This window comes from Capsicum annuum, chromosome 8, assembly GCF_002878395.1.
Source record: "Capsicum annuum cultivar UCD-10X-F1 chromosome 8, UCD10Xv1.1, whole genome shotgun sequence".
NCBI classification, from domain to species: domain Eukaryota; kingdom Viridiplantae; phylum Streptophyta; class Magnoliopsida; order Solanales; family Solanaceae; genus Capsicum; species Capsicum annuum.
In genome coordinates this window covers 68,277,050-68,286,749 of record NC_061118.1, presented here as the reverse complement: position 1 = coordinate 68,286,749, position 9,700 = coordinate 68,277,050, and positions in this window count along the sequence as shown.

The window sequence follows — 9,700 nt, the reverse complement described above, 5'->3', positions numbered from 1 at the left end:
GCAATCACAATGATATGAAAGTGATTGCAATACCCGTAATCATGGGTAACTGCCGCAATCGCAACAATGCGGGAATATGGCCCAGGGGCAGAAATAAAATTTCGCATAGCTGGTCCCAAATCTATAAGGGGAAAAAATCCCGTCACATGGATTAGTATTGAACTTTGAAATTGAATTGGGGACCTTGAAAACCCTACTAAATAGGGAAAATTTTGTGTGGTTAATTCATTAATTATTTTTTGTTGCAATGAAGTTGGATATTGGATTACTCTTTATTGCAAGTTTTAATGGAAGCATTGAACAACCAATTTGGTATATCTCTTTTCCTTAACTTCATGAGTAGCTAAGTAATTTATCTTGAGATTATGTTGAAATAGGGTTTAACTATGTATGGGTTGTGATTTATTAGTGTAAATTCTTAATTATTAATTGTGGGTTTCACTATTGCTTGCTTAATTTAGTTGAGATTTGTGGGTGAAACCCCAAATTTCCAAAATGGTTTTGTGGGTGAAAACCCCAAATTCTCAAAAGCTTACATCATCCTTGAAAGAGGGATCTGAGTGAAGTTTTAGGATCATATATCATCCTTGAAAGAGGGATATGGGTGACAATATAATATTGGACAATAGTAGATGTGGTTTGTTCTTGTTTCACTATCTTAGAAATAAATGTGGATTAAGGACTAACTATATTCTTGGGCATCTTCCTAGAAATAGGGATGCCCAATTATGGTATTAGGTGGTTATCCTTACCACATCCATGAGATATCTGAAAGGATCCATGGATGATAATCTTGAGGGTGGATTGAAAGATTAGCCTCAAGAACTTCTAGTCTAGCCTACCCAAGTGGCCAATTACTAGAATTTGCATCTAATTATCATGACTCATGCATTGTTTGCCCCTATAAATACATAATCCTAAGACTTAGCCCATATTGAAATCTCAACAACAATAATTACTTTAAGTTGGTAGTGTGATTTGAGTTTGATCGAATACTTCCCAACCCCCCCCCCCCCCCCTAAATTTCCAAAATGGGTTTGTGGATGAAAATCCCAAATTCTCATAAGCTCACATCATCCTTGAAAGAGGGATGTGAGTGAACTTTTGGGATCCTATATTATCCTCAAAAAAGGGATATGGGTAACGATATAATGCAATAGTGGAAAAAAGTAGATGTTGTTTGTTCTCTTTTCACTATCTTAAAATAAGGGTGGATTAAGGACTAGCTATATGGACACGACCCAAAACCAAGCCATTTCTTATGGGCTCCTTAAGCACACATGTACTAGAGGTACCTCTGTAACCCAACCTATCCATCAACAACAATCCATAAGGGTCGGATGCAATCCAACCATAATAATAAGATAGAGAAAATATGACTATGTGTCAAGGCTTAATAAGACCAACCATTTCATAATTATCAACATACTATCACAATATGCCTAAGTCCACAGTCATCCACAACACCTCTATACAAACCAAAGTTTAGAAATGTATACGTCAGGACAAGCCCCCGACGATAGCCAAATCAAGTCAAAATAAAGTAAGTCTAAAGATATGAGACCAGGGATGAATGTCTTCCGAAGTAAGGTATATCACCACTCCAAAGTCAATGCACAAACCTCTTCAATCCACTAATCACCGCGCAAGAAAAAAAATGATGCTCTGGCCCCTATATCGCGTGGGGACATAGCATCCGGAGACGGTTAGCAGTTAGAACGCTAGCATGTATCTCAAGGGTAAGGATAAAATAACATCATCATTTAACAAGTCAATATATTATCATCATTCATATTGATAACCTATCCTTACACATAGGCATTTTACATGCTAATCAAGAGGCCAAGGCTCAACATCATTCTTGAACGTATACTCATACACATGGATATACACAACATGATCATATTATGCCGCAAGGAAAAATGACTTAGAATGTATTCTCAAATCATTCATTCATGAGATATGGAGTGAAGAAATTTCAACCAAGTTAACTCATTTAACCAATCTCAATGCCATTTCATTGGACTAGGAACTCGAATTACTAGTCGCTTCATCGGTCTAGGAACTCAAATCACTAGCCGTTTCATTTCATTGGACTGGGAACTTGAATCACTAGTCGTATCACCGGTCTTGGAACTCGAATCACTAGACATGTTATTCAACAAGGTATTCTAACCTCAAGAGATCTCTTTGGACTAGGAACTTGAATCGTTATTCCCATCATCGGTCTAGGAACTCAAATCACTAGTCGTGTCATTAGACGAGGAACTTGAATCACTCGTTATTTCATAGGACTAGGAAGTCAAATCACTAGTCCTATCATTAGATGAGGAACTCAAATTGCCCATCATTATTAGACTCCATTTGAACTCTTGACCCATTAGTTCATGCATTTACACTCATACAATTTAGATTGCATTTAAGGACTTTGGCTTATTTAGCCAATTCAACATTATACATGACCACGTGGTCCTCATAGGAGTATTCATTGCTCAACCCTCTTAATAGTCCAATTCCTTCATTCAATTCATCATACCATATAATTTGTGGTTTTCAAGACCCACACAACTATTCATATTTCATTAACCATAATATATCATATTTTCACCACACTTGGTTCCACACACAATTCAAGTTTATTTTTATGTCTAGGGCTTTACCCTCTCATTAGCCATCAACCAATAAGGTTATAAAATTCATAATACATGGCTCATAATTCCTTTACAATAACATTTATCAATCATTCATAACTATTGGACCATTTCCCTAGTTCAATGAACTGCTAACAATTTTACTAAGCAATTCACGTAGACATTTTCACAAACACCATATGTACTTACCTTTTTCAAGGCCATTTTCATGCTTAAAATCATCAACATTAGGGTTAGTCATGAACCACATGTTAGACCAAATACAACAAGCACCCACATATGCAATTCATTATCAATAACATGAATAAACACAAGACTAAGTAAGAATCATCATTATTTATCATTTAGCAACAAAACCCTTTTCATTTAATTTCAAAACTACCATGTACACTTACCAATCCAAGTGTGAAATACATGGTATTAGAGTTATTTATAAATGGTAAGAGGTACATGCCTTAAACAACTTGAATCACCAAGAATGTTGACTCTCTCTTGCCACTAGATGATCACCCTCCAAACCCTAGCCTCTAATATTGCTTCAAGAAGCCTTTAGAGTGTTTAGGAGTGTTTGAGTATTGTAAAATAAAGACTTAGGAGGCTAAAATGCCTTATATAGTGAGAAGGTTTAGGGTTTTAGTCAAGGGAAATAACCAAAAGGTCCTTAGTTAAAAGCTAAAAAGTGAGCTCGTGTAGGGGTACGACTCCCCCATACGATTACCTTAGTGATCGTACCCTAGGGTAAGAGTGGTACCCTAAATAATACCTTAGGCTTCTCCTAGGTGACATATATTGTTAAGGGTATGATAATACACCCATGATTCATATCCAAAGGGTACCACTCACCCCCTAGTCGTAAGCTTCAACCGTATGCAAGACAGTTTATCTCAAGCTCAAGTTTCACTCTATACTATTGCCCTAGATACAACTCGTATGCATAAGGTACGATTGAAGAGGGGTCACTCATACCTAGGATAGTGAGTGACCCTCACCACACTGCCTAAGATATGAGGGGGAGGGCAAGGTGGGTACGGCTCCTGAACAAGGGTACGACTCAAGTCTCTAGTCGTACCCAACTTAGAGACACAAAAATGAAGTATATTTTCAATGGCTCAAAGTCTAGGTATTTCATATATTCTTGGGCATCTTCATAGAAGTAGGGATGCATAATTGAGGTATTATGTGGTTATGCTTGCCACATCCATGAGGTATCCCAAAGGATCCATGGATGATAATCTTGAGGGTGGATTGAAAGATTAGACTCATGAACTTCTAACCTAGCCTACCCATGTTTTTGATGACTAAAATTTGCATCTAATTATCATGACCCATGCATTTTTTGCCCCTATAAAGACATAATTTCAAGACTTACCCCATATTGAAATCTCAACCATAATAATTTTTTTAAGTTGGTAGTGTGATTTGAGTTGATCGAATACTCCCCAAACCAATCCCCCCCCCAAATTTTAATATATGTATTTTTCATTGTTGACACTATGGGCATGCACTTAAAAGACATCAAAACCTATAAGTTTTTGTGACTAGACTCACTCCTCGGGAATTCAACCTCAACGTGAGTTGAGCTTTATTAACAAGGATCGTCCTATATTCAAACTATGGTATAGGTGAGCGTAAATCAATTTTATTTTCATAAATTAAAATTGAAAACTTCACATTTATATTGTCATTGTCAGGGTCAAGGGCATGTCCCAACGTAGGTTGTTTTTTTATATAGAGGCTTTGTGGATATTACTGTGGATTGGGTATTGATGTTGACACTCTTAGATGTCTTTGAACTTATTACTGTCTATCTTGTTATACGTTTGAAATTTAGCCGTTGTCAGGTGTGTTGTGTTTTGTTAGCTAGGCAAAGAGGGTGGTCTCAGGTCCTCGATGAAATTGAGATATATGTCACGGTCAAGCCCTGGTTTAGGTCATGACAAATTCTTTTGACATAATACGGAGATATCTTCTAACAAAAAATATTATTCAAATTCTCTCATCGATTATAATTGTCTATTTGTGAAATTAACAAGATTCATAGCACCAACAATATCTAGAGATTTTCACTACAAAGCTATATTTAAATCATATGTAATTGCAAAAAATTTCATCATCAAATGCAATATTTAGATAAACAAATAAGATCTAATGTCTTCTACTAGACTTTTTGCTATTGCTTTCTCATGATAATTTTCACTCTCATTTTCAAGAACTCCAAGTACATGAATAATTGATGAGAATAAGAAAATAAAATTACGTATTAGCTTAAAATAAGACGTCCAACAAGTATCACCAGGCCTTTGAAGTACAAGTTTCTGATTTAGTCCACTTTTCATATGAACTTCACCAAACACTAGTAATTCTTCTAATTTTTCAGCTTGATCATCTCGAAGCATCTCCCTGCGCTTAAAAGAACCTTCAACAATGTTTAAAATATTAGTAAGAATGTCAAAAAAATTAATCACATCATAATGTTTCTTTGAAATGGCTATAGAGTCAGTTGCAACAGATGAGCAAAGCAATGTATCCAATGTGCCAAAGAACTATCTTTCAAAATTAAAGTTTTAATACCATTAGATTCTCCTTGCATGTAATAACTTCATTTTAACCTTGTTCCAGTATTTGAGATCGACTTAAAAAATGACCTAAAAGTAATGAATAGATCGTTTCTTTTAATGACTTTGCAAATGTGTCTTTAATATGAATAAGACCAAAAAAATGCTCAATAAGCTTACCCTCCTTGTTGATATAATGCAAAATAAGCGTCATTTGTTCCTTATGAGAAATATCTTTAGTCTCATCAATCAATATTCAAAAGTAATCCCTATTCAAGTCTTTAATAATTTCTTTTCTTTTTTTTGCTCAAGAACTTAAAATATTTTTTTGAATATCGGGATAAGTCGTGCTATTTTTTGAAAATTTATCTAATACATTATTTTTACCTCTCCCTTCTTATTTGCATACCACTTTAAGAGATCTAGAGAATGGTCTCTTCTTGCAGAAGTAACACATTCATTGTGACCCTAAAAAGATAATCCTTTTTTCAAAAGATATTTTATCACATCAATCAAAACATTCAAGCGAAGTTGTTGTTCACCTTTAATTTTCTTGAATTGCTTGTTAAAGTGAGGCTAGAATAGATTGATTTTTATTCATTAAATCTTGCGTCATCTTGAAAAATCGATTATGATCACAATTCACATCACCCACATGCTTTTTAAGCCTCTCTATACCCTTGTCCCAAGCTCGAAAACCTTTTATTGTGAAAGAATCACTCATTTCTTTTTCTGTATCCACTACTAAAAACAGATAGATTTCCGACCACAAATTGTGGTCAGAAAAAATCGACCACGTGTGGTCTGTTTTTTATTAAAAAAGATTATTTTTAAAAAAAATGACCACAAGTGGTCGTTTTTATAATTTAAAATTTCAAAATAATAATTTTATATTAATTATTATTTCCTTTACAACAAAAAAATAAATAAAAAACCAACTACTTATGGTCAGTTTTAATTTTAAAAAATATAATTAAAAATACTTTTTCATTATATTTTTAATACATGTGGTCGGTTTTTAATTTAAAAAAAAAAGAAAATAATTTTAAAAAACCGAACACTAGTGGTCGGTTTTTAATTAAATAAAAAAATAATTTTAAAAAACTGACCACTTGTGGTCGGTTTTTAATTAAAATAAAAATAAAATAATTTTAAAAAACCGACCACTATAATAAAAAAGTAAATTAATTTTAAAAAATAACCAATAAAATAATAAAAAAATAATTTAAAAGTAATTATTAGGAATTAAGAAAATTAAATAATTCTATATATAATCTAATATATTATTTTTTGAAATTACACTAATCACACATAGTCAATAACCAATATAATAATAATAAAAATGAATCAATCTTGGATTCTTGAAAAGATTACACTAAAAAATATATCAAATAAAATAAATAAATTACGTTAAAGGTAATCTTTATCTTTTACTTATGTTTCAATATATAAAATAAATATTATTCTTTGTATATACGTTAAATGATGTTAAACATGCATAATCTTTGTATAATGAATATGTGTGTATATATATCATACCATTAGTATAATAATATTATACAACTATTGCAGTCATAATAATATAAAATATAACCGATAATTCATCAGAATATTATCAACGTGTTCTATTATAAGGTAATATACTTATGGGCATTCAAGAGTTTATATATATATATATATATATATATATATATATATATATATATATATATATATATATATATATATATATGATGTAGTGATCAATTGATGAACGATGTAGTCAAAACCTAGTAGAATCTATCCAAGCATATTGAATACCTTGATTTGAAATGCCAGAAGTAATAATATATATTGCACGTTGAAGTTCTATTAATGTAAGCTAATCAAATTAATCGATCACTCATCAGAGTATGTATATAATGTACGCCACATTATATTATTGGATAATATACTCGTGTATATATGTGATGTATATAATACGTTGTATATTATTATGGGGTAGTAAAATCGTGTATGTGATGCTTATAGTACGTATTTGAAAGCTGATGACAATTGAATGTATGCATGTATATATATGTATATCTCGTGTAGTGACGTATGCAGTCATCAAAAGCTAGATAACTACTAAATTTATATATCAAAATATTTTGAATGATATATGTTGATATATATCATACTATATAGGAAATAGATATACTATTGTGTGTCAATGTAGACATGCGTATGTTGTTGAAGTTGTAATAACGTAAGACAAGTATTATGAGGTATATATGGGGGGGAGTAGGGGAGGGAGATAGAAATTGAATCCTAAAACTGGCATATACTTACCATTTGCTTTGAATTTTGAATTTTAAACGACCACCAAATTTTGGCGGTGAATTTGAGTTTTTTCTCTTAAAAATTTTGTATCTGAGTATATGTAAAATATGTTGTATATTATTATGAAATAGTAAAATCGTGTATGTGATGTTTATAGTACGTATTTGATAGCTGATGGACAATTGAATATATGTAAATATACATATATCTCGTGTAGTACTAACGTCTGCAGTAATCAAAAGTTAGATAACTGAATCTATATATCAAAATATTTTGAATGATACGTTGATATATATCATACTATTGAGGAAATAGATATACTATTTTGTATCAATGTAGACACGCATATGTTGTTGAAGTTGTAATAATATAAGACAAGAATTACGAGGTATATATATATCATATTTAAAAGGTAATTAACCAAAAATTTATCGTAATTTACAAAATTCATTGATATTATTATACGATTGAGGGGATATACTACTCCTGTTAATGTGTAGATAAAATAACCAACTATCTAATTTGTACACATATGCATTGCGTTAATATGATGATAAACTAAATAATAATATGATTTAACTTTTTTATTAAAATTGATCACATGTGATCGTTTTCTGATTATAACTATTTTAAAACTAAATCGAACACTTATATTTTACAATGTCAACAATTTGGTAAAATTTTAATTAATTTATAGAAAACTGACCATATGTTGTCGATTTTCTATAAATTATTAAAAAAGTATTTTATAAAATAAAGCCTATCCGACCCAACCCCACAAAACCTGACCCGGCCGGTATTTAACACAAAAAGACAAAGAAAAATCCTAATCAAAAACACACACACATTCAACCTACACACACAAACCCAACCCACACACAAAATCAACTTTTGTGACTCCGTTGCCGCCATTATATGCCAACCATAGTGACTCCGGTTAGTGCAAAAAATATCAACTATTTTGAACTTCAAGGCAATTTTTTTTGTTTTTCTTGTTAGAAACTAGCAAAAGGGTCAAGATTATTATGCATCTTTGTTTTTCAACTTTAATTTGGTACTAAAGCATTTGCTCTAGTTATTATGCTTCATTACATAATTTTAGCTAGTTCAAACTAAAAAAAGCAATGGAAATTGCCTTTTAATTAGTTCAAGATTCAATTTATTTCTTCATTTTGATATTTTGTGCATTTGTGTGTGTTTTTGGTCACTTGGGGTTTATCAAGATTCCATTTATTTCTTCATTTTGACACTCTATGTGTGTATTTTGTCGAGTGAAACTTATCAAGTTCCCCCTCTTTGTGTGTTTTTGCAAGTAAATTAGGATTTACTTTTGTTGATACTCCATTATAGTTTTAGTATTTTGGTGGTTTGTTTATGGTGATTTTAAGCTAAGAATATGAGAAAATAAGGATGCCAAAATTTTTGTTATTTTGCCTAATGATCAAGATATTTTTATTCTACTTGTCTAATGGGTTGCTTGGAATTTGATGTTACCGTTTGACAGAATCCTAATTTAGGAAAAGGATTGCTTTGTTATTTTTTCAGTGACCGCTTATCTCTTTCTCTTTAATTTGGGCGAAGCAAAGGTAAGTTAATTTCTCTCTATTTTCTTATAATGAAGTCTTTAAATGTAGTTTAGTTTGAGATTATTCGTTGTAGAAGGCTTTGAAAGCCATAGAAAGTTTGTGATGATTATATGGTGTGAGAGGGACGTGCGTCGCCTCTACTTATTTGCTTTGTTACATTTGTTTAATTGTTTGATTTATTATAATATGAATGAATATGTTAGTTGAAAGTGAATAAGTATAGTTACTTAGCTTGAAGGTGAACTTTTACTTTGAATTTTGTTGAAGCGTACTTGAAATGTGAACTTTTTGTAGTGAATTTTTCTATGCTTGATAATTTTGAATGTGGTTTAGTTTGGTGACTTGGGTGGTTACGTAGTAAGTTGAAATTGATTAAGTGTAGGTACTTGAAATGTAAATTTATCATTGTGAAGGAAGTTTAGTTTGTTGTTTTAGGAGGTGACTTAGTGAGTTGAAAATATTGAAGTTTAGATACTTGAAATAAAATTTTTTGTTTTGAATGTAGTTAAGTTTGGTGAGTTAGTAGGTGACTTAGTCACTTGAATTTGATTAAGTGAAGGTACTTTAAAGGTGAATTTTTATTTTGAATGTGGTTTAGTTTGGTGAC